The sequence below is a fragment of the Callospermophilus lateralis genome, chromosome 3, assembly GCF_048772815.1.
Source record: "Callospermophilus lateralis isolate mCalLat2 chromosome 3, mCalLat2.hap1, whole genome shotgun sequence".
In the NCBI taxonomy this organism is placed as follows: domain Eukaryota; kingdom Metazoa; phylum Chordata; class Mammalia; order Rodentia; family Sciuridae; genus Callospermophilus; species Callospermophilus lateralis.
This window is the reverse complement of record NC_135307.1, coordinates 76,050,826-76,062,789: the sequence shown is the minus strand read 5'-3', so window position 1 is coordinate 76,062,789 and position 11,964 is coordinate 76,050,826.

The following is an 11,964-nucleotide window of genomic DNA, read 5'->3' as shown; positions in this document are numbered from 1 at the left end:
GAAAATGTGGTATATATATTCAGTGGAATATTATTCAGCTTTAAAGAAGAGTGGAATTATGACATTTGCCAGTTAAATGGATGGAGTTGGAGAATATCATGCTAAGTGAAATAAGCCAGTCCCAACAAACCAAAGGCATAATGTTTTCTCTAATATATGTATGTTAATTCACAATAAGGCAGGAAGCACTAGAGAAGAATAGCATTACCTTAGATTAGGTAGAGGGAAATGAAGGGAGGGCAGGGGAGGAGATGTGGGGATAGGAAGGATAGTAAAAGGAAACAGACATTATTACTTTATGTATATATGTGACTGCATGACCAATGTAATTCTACAACATGTACACTCAGAGAAATAAGAAATTATACCCCATCTATATATGATATAGCAAAATGCATGAGTGCATTCTATTGTCATGTAAAACTAATTAAAATAAAAAATTAGAAAATATGTTAAAGGCACTAAGAAAAAAACAAAAATCTCTTGTGAATCTTTACCCAGAGATAACTACTGTCTATAGTTTGAAAAAAAATACTTTGGGCCTCATGCTTTGCAGAAAAACCCTTGGAAATTCTTAATGAAATTATGCATCACTTGCTGATTTACAAACCGATTTTTTTAACCAGGGTGTTTTGTTTTTGTTTTTTGTTTTTGTTTTTGTTTTGTTTTTTTGACTTACCATATCACAAACAATTTTATGTCAAATTTTATTTAGGAAGACAGGTTTTCGATGGGCTGGATATACTTATTACATTAATGTTGGACTATACATTGATTTTATTTATATTACATTTATCTTCTTTCTCCTTAGTCAATACATATTTACTGCAGACCCACTATAAGCCCAGCATTGTTCTAGGAAGTGAGGACAAGGAGAAGAATGAAATAGACAAAATCATTACCACCTGTGAATTTGCATTCAAAAAGGGAAGACAGGTGACAATCAAATATTAGACAAAACACGCAGTGTGATAGGTGGTGTAGTAGTTCTCTGCCTATTATTTAATAAAAGCTTTGCATATGGACTTCCACGATTTGTATTTTCAGAATAAAATCTTATTTAATAAAAACTGAAAGTCAGGCACAGTGGTGCACACCTGTAATCCCAGTAACTCAAAAGATTGAGGTAGGAGGATTTTAAGTTCAAAGCCAGCCTCAGCCATTTAGCAAGACCTTTTCTCAAAATAAAAAATAAAATGTATCGGGATGAAGCTCAGTGGAGCTCTCTTAGGCTCAATCCCAAGTACCATCAAAACAAACAAACAAACAAACAAAAACGAAAAGAAAAAAATAAAAGAAACAGTTTACAGTCCTTATCTACAGTTTGGGTTTGGATGCATTATAACTGCACCCAAAACTCCAGAGAATCAAGAGTGCTCAATTGTCTAGTACTTCAAAATAAATAATCTCAAATAGGCTTAAAATAACAATTATTATATCTCTTATTGCTCTGTAGATTGACTGGGCTCAGTTGGGCATTTTTTACTTGGGGTATCCTGCACATGCAGTCAGGGATAGCTGGGGCCTCAGACATCCACGGGTCTTATGGTATTTGAACTTTTAATATAATATGTAACATCCCCTTGAGAGAGCTTTCCAAGTTCATAAGGCAGAGGCTACTCTACTTTTAGCCTCTCGCCAGAAATCACAAAAAATCCCTTACACCATACTCTACAGAGAAGACTAAGACTCTAGATTCAATATAATAGAGGTCTTCACAAAGTTGTGTGCATACCAACAGGCATGGTTCATCAGGGAACCTTTGAAGAGACTGGATTCCATAGCAGGAAATGTGGCTTAGACAAAATGAAATTACACAATCATAGATCAACCCCACAGAGCTCAGCATAAACTAGGTAAAGATCCCTTTCTAAAACAATTTCAAAGACACAAGCCTGCTAACTCTCTGGATCAAGTAAAGCTGGCAGAGGGAAGAATTGCTGATAGAGCCATTATCTCCATAGGCATGACTGATGGGTGGGGCTGGTAAACCTAGACATCCTTCTGTTGGGGAGAGAGGACTCCTGCCACTGGGAGTGCGAAAGCAGTATTTGTTTCTTTTCTCCAGAAGGAGCTAAGCACATCTGAATACCCAATTCTGCTCTGTTCAGCGCACCAGGTATGCTGTGCTATCGCTGCTCTACGATACACACAGTGGCAATCTGGTCCTATAACTCCTAAATGCATTTTGGACCTGATGCTAGTCTCTTTAAGTGCATTTCATTCCTATTGTTTCACAAGAACCTCATTTTTCAGATTAGGATACTGAGGCACAGAAATGAAACAGTTTGCAGCAACACATAGATAAGTGGTATCCCAGGATTCAAACCCAAACAATCCAATACCACAGCCCACTCTCTTGATGGTTGCCCTCCTCTGCCTGGAGAAAATCACTTCAATTCTCTGGGTTGCAGGTTCCTCATCTGTAAAGAGCTAACATCCCTTCCCTTACACACTTGTGCTAAGAAGTGAGAGTCTGCCCAGTTTTGCCACTTAGAAGCTATGGAACCTTGCACAAATTGTTCAACCTTTCTGAGCTGTGGTTTACTTATCTAATCAATGAGTACATTATATTCTTATGAGGAGCTGATGGCACGATGCATATAAAGTACAGTGTATAGCATAAGGGGCTTGATAAATGCCATTAATTGGCATTAATATTATTGCTTATGTTGTAACATGGTTTTGAGGTTCTTTACTTAAATCTAATACCCTTACAAGTCTCTTGCTGAAATTTCTGTTATTTTGTCTGATTTTTACTGTTCTCTTATTTTCCCACCCAGGAAACAGCTGCACATTTGGGCAGAGGGACATAGAAAGCATTGGTAGATAGTCACGTTGCCACCACAGATGTCCCTGCCTTGGCTGAGGACAGAAAACAGCAGCCAATATTCACAGAGGACTGCAGATGTTCTCCTTCAACTTGGATCAGAAGGGCTATTATGGACAACACAATGTGTGGGTATTGCAGACTTTTCTGTTCGAAATGGAATATTGCAGAATATGCACACATTCATCCAAAGCTTATTGAATACCTACTCTGTGATGATTGTCTTGGAAATACAAAGATGAATGGGACATACTCCCTGTCCCCTAGGACCACAAAATACAGACAAGGAGACAAAACACACATAATTAACTATAGTGCAGTGTGAGGAGTTCTATGTATAGCAGAAATACAAACAGTGGTTGATCTCAGAAGGAGACATTTTGTTAGAAGAGGCTTAAAAGGAGACAAGGGAGGCTTCTTGGAGGATGTGGTATTTTATCAGTTCTGTAAATAATGGAAGGACTTTAATAAGAGATAGGGTAGGACAAAGATCATGGAGGTGGAGGAAATGATATGAAGGCAGATGGAAAGGAAGGACAGGGAGCCTACCTGTTAAAGCAGGGAGTGTGACATGTGCTACGGATGGCTGGGCCACCTCCAACCATGACTTCACCTTCCCTGGTCATCTTCCATAATGTGACACCTTCTGGTCATTGAGTCATAAGCAGAAGATTGCTGGGTTAGGATTCGGGGAGAGTATTTCCTTTACCCGTAAAAACAGGACAGGCTCAATTAGCAGGCACTTTCCTTCAACTTTTGCCCTTCACAGTCTCTCCTTTCTTCTCCTGGGAATGGTGGGTGAGATTCCTGGAGGGGTATCTTGAGGTCATGGGGTGATAAGCAGAAGAAAACCATAGAGACAGGAGCTTGGGTCATCATCAGGCACCTTACCAGCCCTTGGGTGGTAAACCTCTTAATTTCTTATTTGGTGAGAAAAATAGCTCTCTGTTTGTTTAAACCAGAGTACACTGGATGTTCTGTTAATTCCAAAGGAATTGATAGAGGGGGCAATAATGACTTAAGGCATATAAGGCCAAAAATAAATAAATAAATAAATAAAAGAGGGGGGTCTATATTGTGAAGAGCCATAGAGTCCACATGTGGAATGACTGTTCCTTATGTAGTAGGCAGAGGTGAAGTGTAGCCAGGTGGTAGAGCATCTGCTCAGCATGCAAGAGGTCCTTAATTTTATCCCAGCACATTAAACAAAAGCAAAAACCACTTGTTATTTCCTGGTCAATGGGAAACCAGAGAAGGTTTGTGAATAGTAATAATACTGAAACTGTGCTGTAGGAGAAATTGTTTGACAACAAAAGAGAAAGTGCTTGGAATCAAAGACACTGAGTAAGAAGGAGTTCTAAAGGTTGCTGTACAAAGTAGTGCCTCCTATTACAATCTCTATAACTAGCAGGTATATCTGTATCATCAGATATATGTAGTTGATCATTTCTATATTTAGGTAAAGTGTACTTATAAAACTTGGTCCTGTTACTAATTTGTAAGTCTAACTAAGATGATATTTTGCTCTACAAATCAGTTCCTTAAGCGTCCTTTGCAACCAGACTATAATTTCTTCCCCTCATTCTTTCCCATTTCCTACTTAAAAATTTTCCTTTCCCACCACCCTTAGTAGGAGGGTAGTAATAAGCAATGAAGGGAGGGAGACAGGTGAAGGCATTTCACGGGAAGAACTAACCAGTCTTGCAAATTGTTTAAATGTGGCAGATCAAGAAGCAGGATGAATGAGAAATGACTCCAAGCTAAGGCCTGTGTGGCTCAAAGTCAGGAAAGAGAACGAAAGGCATGCAGAAGGGGTGGGAAATAGTGGGTTCTTCAGGCCAGTGACTGCCAGAAACTGTCTACATTGGGCGGGTCCCTTCAGGGAGACCTCCTGGTGCTGCACCTTGGTTTAGGGGATATAAAGATCAGTGAGACCCTTGAGGATCTCACACTTCATCCATTTGTAAACATTCATTGAGTTGTCTACTGGTAACCAGGCTTTGTGTAAGTGAACACAAATACAATATGCTAAGTTCCAGGGCTCATGGCGTTGGATAATAGAGAAAAACAGATAAACTAACAATGGCAAAGCAAGACATGCCAGAGGTGTGTAGCGGAAATGTTGGGATAAGCAGAAAATTGGAGGGATGTTGCCTTCACAATAGAGAGGACCTGTCTGAATGCTAAGTAGGCAAAAGCATTCCAGACAGAATAGACAGTATGTGACCGAGGTGTCACCACACCTAGTACATCCTGCCATTGGGCTGCTGCAGCAGTGGTGGGGGAGGAGTATGTGTAATTAAGTGGATGAATGAAGCCCAAAATGTAATCTGCAATTTACTTGTACAATTTTCTTAACCTCTCTGAGCCTCCTTTGCTTCTCTGTTAAATGGGAATAATTCCGTGGGACTTTTATGAGGATTAAATGGGATAATGAATGCTTAACACAGTGCCAAGCATAGTAAATGCTCAATAAATGTTAGTTGTTGTTATCCAGTAGTCACAAGCTGGATTAGATGGGCATTTTAGAAAGACAGCAGTAGTGTGTGCGAACAGACTGTGGATACAGGAAATCCACCTGGGAGCAAGAAGACGGAGCTCAGTGTGATAGGTGGTAGTGGACAGCCCTGGAAGATGATCAGAACATAAATATCCAGCTAGCCCAAATAGAGTTTCTTAAATAGGCTGGCATAGTAAATTGTAAATTCAAATGCTTCAAAAATGAAAACAATAACAAACTACTAGTAATCTGGGAAAAAAATGTTTAATTTATGGAATCGATCCTGAAGGTACTGGCATTTCCTTTAATTCTAGAGGGTCAGGTAGCTTCATTCAATGTAATATGTTTTGCACTTTTCCATCCGATTCTATTACACCATGGCCTTTATTCAGGCAATGGAGTATTTAATCAGATATAAAAAGTATGTCTTGAATATTTACTGTGCGCAAAGTATTAGTAAAAGTGTCATAATCTTTAGCACAAGATCCAAGTTTGTTCGACAAGGTTGTTCTTGTGCTAAAGAGCCCTGGGGGAAAAGAATGTATGATTTTTAAAATTTGAAGATGTAGAAGCAAAAAAAAAAAAACAGTTATAAACAACTCTGAAAATTCAATCACTGAGTCTTTCTAAACTAGTATAATACTCAAAATAAGAAAAAAAAATAACCTCAAAACTTTCTCATGGAATTTGTTCAGGTCCCAAATAACATGATTCTACGGTGCTGTCCTGACCTGGGAAAACCAAGACACCTCCTCAGCTGTCTGTGGACCTCAAGAGGGTTTGTTCTCATGGATGCACGTGAGTCTGAATGTTCAACAGGGTTTCCTACAGTTCTCTCAATCCAATGGTGGGTGGTGTAGTAAACAAAATCACCACAGACACTAGGACCATTGATCTAGAACCTACCATGTGCACATTGCTTATCACTAACCTGTATAGTAGCCATAACACAGGCATCGCCATCCCCATTTAACAGAAGAAAAGAATGAGTGCCCAAAGGTTCAGGATGAGGAGGCAAGCTGAGGCTAAACTGGGGTTGGCTGACTCTGTAGCTAAGTTCTTTCCACTTCCTTGGTGCCTTCTGAAACTACCTGGTGGTTGATCTGACTGACTCTTCAATAGACTTTGTGTTTATTGTTCAGACAGACACATAGTTTGATTTGCCTTCTGGATTTTTTTTCTTAACATTTTCCCTTCCAGATTATAAGAACAATAAACACTCATTGGAGAAAACAGAAACATGTAGAAGCATTATACCTACAATTTTTTGGTTAGGTTGCCAAGGTGAAATTTCGTTGTCCTCATTTCAAAAGAGTGCTCACTTTCTCTCTCTCTCTTTCTCTCTCTCTCTCTCTCTCTCTCTCTCTCTCTCTCTCTCTCTCTCTCTCTTTCTCTCTCCCCCCCCCACACCTTTCTCCCCCCTCCCTCTTTATCTTTTGGTACCAGTGATTGAATTCAGGGGCACTCAGTCACTGAGCCACATCCCCAGCCCTATTTTGTATTTTATTTAGAGACAGGGTCTCACTGAGTTGCTCAGTGCCTCGCTTATGCTGAGGTTGGCTTTGACCTTGCAATCCTCCTGCCTCAGCCTCTGCAGGGTGCACCACCATGTCCAGCAGGCGTGCTCTCCCTTATGCGTTGAATTGGAAAGAAAATGCTTTCAATCTTTGTTCTGTCAAATTTCAATGATATCAAATGAATAGGTTCTGTGGTGAGGACAGGATTTTCTTCTTTTTTTTTTCTAAATGAGAGTCAGAGGTAGAGGGTGGCGTATATAAGCAGTTTCTTGGACATGGCAAGAAGGATGTCCTTCTATGGTCACCGTGGTACAGGCTCAGGCTCACATGTTTTAGGAATCCATGTGTGTTACATTCAAGTTATATCAAGTAGATCCCAATCCATTGCCACAGCTTTCTACCAGGGCTTAAGGAGGGTCTGTGTATTGGTTGTAAGCCAGTGATGCAACAATGATAATCTTGTTTCTATGTTAAAAAAAAAAAAAGACACAGAAAACCCGATGTCATATGAAAAGCACAGGAAGAGCAGTTGCCCAGTGCCAGTGCCCCGCTATATCCATGTGCCCAGCCTATGTATTAATGCTACTAAACTCTGAGACTACCCATCGGCACTTGAGATAACTGCTGCCTTTCCCTTTTTCACCAAGGCTTCAAGAACATGTATATTCTAAGATTTTGAGGCAACTCTGCCCCATTTTTCATATTTTTTATTAGTGCTTGAAACTTCTCTGGCTCCCAGCTGGAGTAATTTCTCTAGCTTGAAATGTGCTTTTCAAAGTGATTTGACCTCAATATATTTAAATTAGCAAAGTTCACACAAAAATCTTAATTCCTCACTTCTCTTGTCAAATCGGAAGATCTGGCAGTACTGGCTAGAGTTCATAGATGGCAACAACTGGCTGAGACAGTGGCCACTGCTCCTGGGTGCCCTACTGCTCTGGATACTGGAGTTGCAGTCTCTGGTTTCATTGCTTTAGCACCTTGTGCTTCTTACAAGAGGGGGGCATTTCTCAGTGCTCATAGCTCTAAGGCAGGGAGAAGGAAAAAAGGCAGACGGGGAGGGTGTTGGGCTGCCAGCCAGCTTCAGGCATGAAATGTCTGCCTTGTGTCTTAAACACATCTGATGGTCAGCACTCAGGACCCTTGACTCCATCACAGGTTCAATTTGTAAGTACTGGTCCTGGGTTCTAATCCCACTTTGTTGCAAATTGGTGGTATGACCTTGAACAAGTCACCCTCTCACTTTCCTTCCCTTGTCTGTAAAATGACTTCCAGTGGCCTCTTATCTCAGAAGCTTCCCCTGTGTAGCACACTGTCTTCTTTTTCTCTTTCATCTCTTTGTCAGGGTTACCCTAGGCACTTAGCTCTAGGGCAGGTGATCCTGACTGAGGAAGGAGAAAGAACACCGAGGGAGGGGCATGAGAGGAGGAAAAAACCAATGTAAGGAGAAATTCAACCCAGAGATAAGCAGAGAAGTGGTGAAGAGAAGGAGCTCCAAAGCTGATGTTTAAAACATCTAACAATGAGGTAAGTATGACCCGTATCGTCTTATAATTTACACAAAATTGCATGACATTTTAAGAGAAATATTTATTATAGAAAACATGAATACAACAGTTACTATTATGGTATTATGGTATTATGTAAAAATGTGGATGTGTAACCGATGTGATTCTGAAATCTTTGTAATGTTTTGAATAAAAAAAAAATAAAAAAAAAATAAAAAAAAATAAAAAAAAAAAGAAAACATGAGAACTGAGAAATTTTAAAAGTAAAGGAAAAAAATCAACTATAATTGTACCACTTAAAGTCAAGGACTGTTTAACTTTGGGAATATGGTTTTCCCTAAGCTTTTCTTTAAAATTCTTTTTATAAATGATACAGTATAGAACTTTGATTTAAAAACAAAATATCATTAACTGTTCAAGTTAAAACATGGTATAGGTATACTGGTACACTTTTGTTTGCTTGCTTGCTTTTTACATAGGCAGAACTTCAAGCAAAATGCAAAACAAACTTTTTTGTTATTACAAAAAAAAGTCGAACCAAATTTTTTGTTATTACCCTTTCTATTTACCAGTATAGCTTAAGGGTTTTTACATCATACTGAAATATGAATTATTGGTTTTATAATTAAAGAGTTTTAAATAAGACCTATTTGCAAAGTTTTTAATGAAGGAATAATTGCATTCTGACTTTTAGGACTTAAAAGCATGTTCCTAAAATCATTTTTCTTTTCTTTATTCTTTTTTTTTCTTCTTCTTTTTAAAGTAAAGGTTTTCCTTTGGGAAGGCCTGAGGTGTCATTTCAAAGGTCGAGCATTCCTTATGTCTATTATATCATGAGAAAGCCCCCTTAAAATTGATGATTGTACCAGTTTTCTCAGCGTAGCCTAGAGACAGTTAAATTCGGGTTTAGATAACCTCCTTTTGATGCACAAAGGTAAGAAGATGCGATTAAAAATGTTTATAAAAGTGAAAGAATAACCTCACTGCTGAGAAAGAGCATATCTATAACTTTTCTTGTCATTTAGTAGACTCAGACACAGGAAAGAGGAGAGGCCACTTCTGCCCAAGTAGGGGCACTTGTTTGGAGTTCAGCTTACCTGATTTGCAGAAGATCTCTAATCTTATCAGAATTGAACTACCTGCCTTATTCATTTTCTGCTTTGCTGATACCCAAGCTGGCTTTTTTTTTTTTAAACCAAGAATGCTAAAGCCTGGGGCATACTTCTGGGTGTTCTTAAGACTTAAATGCCACTGCTTAAAGAGTTAAAGATCTCTAAGGATGCGGTGTAAGGATGATAAGGCAAATCACCCACTGGAGATGTTCCCCTTGTCCTTTACCAAAACAAAGTCTGAGGAACATGGAATGCATCCAACAATTTAGGGAAACTCTACCATGCCAAGCCAAAGATTAGTATTAGATTTTTTTTTAAGGTAGAGAAAGTTCTCATTGTAATAATTTATCTTTGAAAACAAGAGTTTATTTTTTCATTTATCAAAAGTTCAACATTTCCCTCTTAGGAAAAATGCTTTGAGGGATACATTATATCCAGGAAAACACTCACTAACAACATATTTGTGTTTTTCAGTTTAAACTAAAAACCCTTCTTAAGAGATTAAAAAAAGAAAAGAAATTTCATCATTAGGACCATCCCATTGGAACTGGCTGTTAAGAGTTTGGTGATTTTGGCTTTGTTTACAGCCTCAGTAATTGTTTTAGTCTACAGCAAGGGGAAAGTTGCCCCCCAAAGGTATTTTTAAATAAAAGGAAAGACTCTCTGCAGTACCTGTTCTGTTGCCAAGAGGAATTCAGTTCTGTACCTGAATGAAAGCTTAGTATTTGGAAACTAGGTGTAACTAGCACTGGAGATAAGGCAATTCAATTGAATTGTAAAGGGGACAACTTTAAAATTTTGTATCAGTTACACTTATTAGAAAAAGAAAGAGAATAAAGGAGAAGAAGTAAAAGAAAAATGCCCTTTTTAGTCAATATGGTCAGAAAGAAAGATTCACTTAAGTGAGTTGCATTCTGATAAAGTAAAAAAAATTTAGCTCTTAAAGCCCTAAATTCTACTCCCTATACCAAAGTCTCAAATTATAAGTAGGTTGACTCAAGATTGGGGATGATGATGTTTTGGTACAGGTTGATTTCTAAATTAAAGACTGTTCCTTTACTTAGAATTCTCTCTTTCAGAATTAGTCATGCTGAATCCTTCTAGATTTTATGATGCTTACTCAAATTTTAAATGAAAACCTTTTTTTTTTTTCTAGTGAAGCTCACTATATGTGATTGACATGTTGGTGGGAGGCACAGGGCCTCTGCAAAAACATTTGAAAATGAAACACTCCTAGTGCATAATCCCTTCCTCGGCTATGAAGGTTTTCAAATAAGTGAAAAAGAGAAAAATGCACTTGAGATTTTTGCCTACAAGAAGAGGGTATGTGCATATGAATCTCACTGTGAAGTGCTGACATTTGACACCGTTTTGAACCCTGAATGCAGCTGGTCATGGGCCTCTGAATTCTCTCTCACCTTGTTCCTTGTGGCCTCTCACTTATCCCTCTGGCCAAGTGCCCTGTGCCTTTCCAGATTCTTGTTCTGCAGAGGCTGAAAGCAGGGCAGAGGCTATGCCCGAAATGTTAAAGCAGGGTTCAGCAACAGTTATCACCGGTTATCATTCCAAAGAGACCTCAACCTGAGCTAGTGGAAATTATCTGTTGGGGTACAACAGCTTTGGTGGGTTTGTAAATAGTCATAATTGAATAAGTACCAGACACAGTGCTTTGGGAGAGCTCCTTTCCTGAAGGAGCTGCTCTGGATATGTTGTTGGGGCTTCTGTGGTGCGGTCGCCATGGAAGCATTGGGTGTGGTGAGAGATTAGGCCGCTGCAAAGTCATTGTGCCTTGCCAGATAGAATTATCCTTTGATGTATACTGGGGTCTAAATTGTTTTCTTTCCTTTGATACATTTAAAATTAAGATTCCGTGTTAATCCCTAATTAATTCCAAGATCAAGCTTCTATTTTAGCTACTTCAATGAGTGATGTTGGAATGCTTTTAGGGAAGTGAAGCCATAATAAAATAATTTCCAATTACCTTAAATACCTTGTGGGCATGGTTATTAGGCATGGCTGTATTAAGTATGGGATTTTTACATCAGAATGGCATGATTTTAAATCAGAAGTCATTTAAAGTCATAAGTGGAGTACTTATGACAAGAGTTCAAAAGAAAAAAACAGGAGAGTTAGAAACTGCTATCAAAAATGAAAGTTTGGGGCTAGGGATGTGGCTCAAGCGGTAGCACGCTCGCCTGGCATACACCACATAAAAATAAAATAAAGATGTTGTGTTCACTGAAAACTAAAAAATAAATATTAAAAATTCTCTCTCTCTCTCTCTCTCTCTCTCTTTAAAAAAAAAATGAAAGTTCACCTTAGTATGAAAATGGTAAGGGCTGAAGTTGTGGCTCAGTGGTAGAGCGCTTGCCTAGCCCATGTAAGGCACTGGGTTCGATCCTCAGAACCACATATAAATAAATAAATAAATAAATAAATAAATAAATAAATAAATAAATAAATAAAATTCTATAAATAAAGGTAATTCTGTCCATCC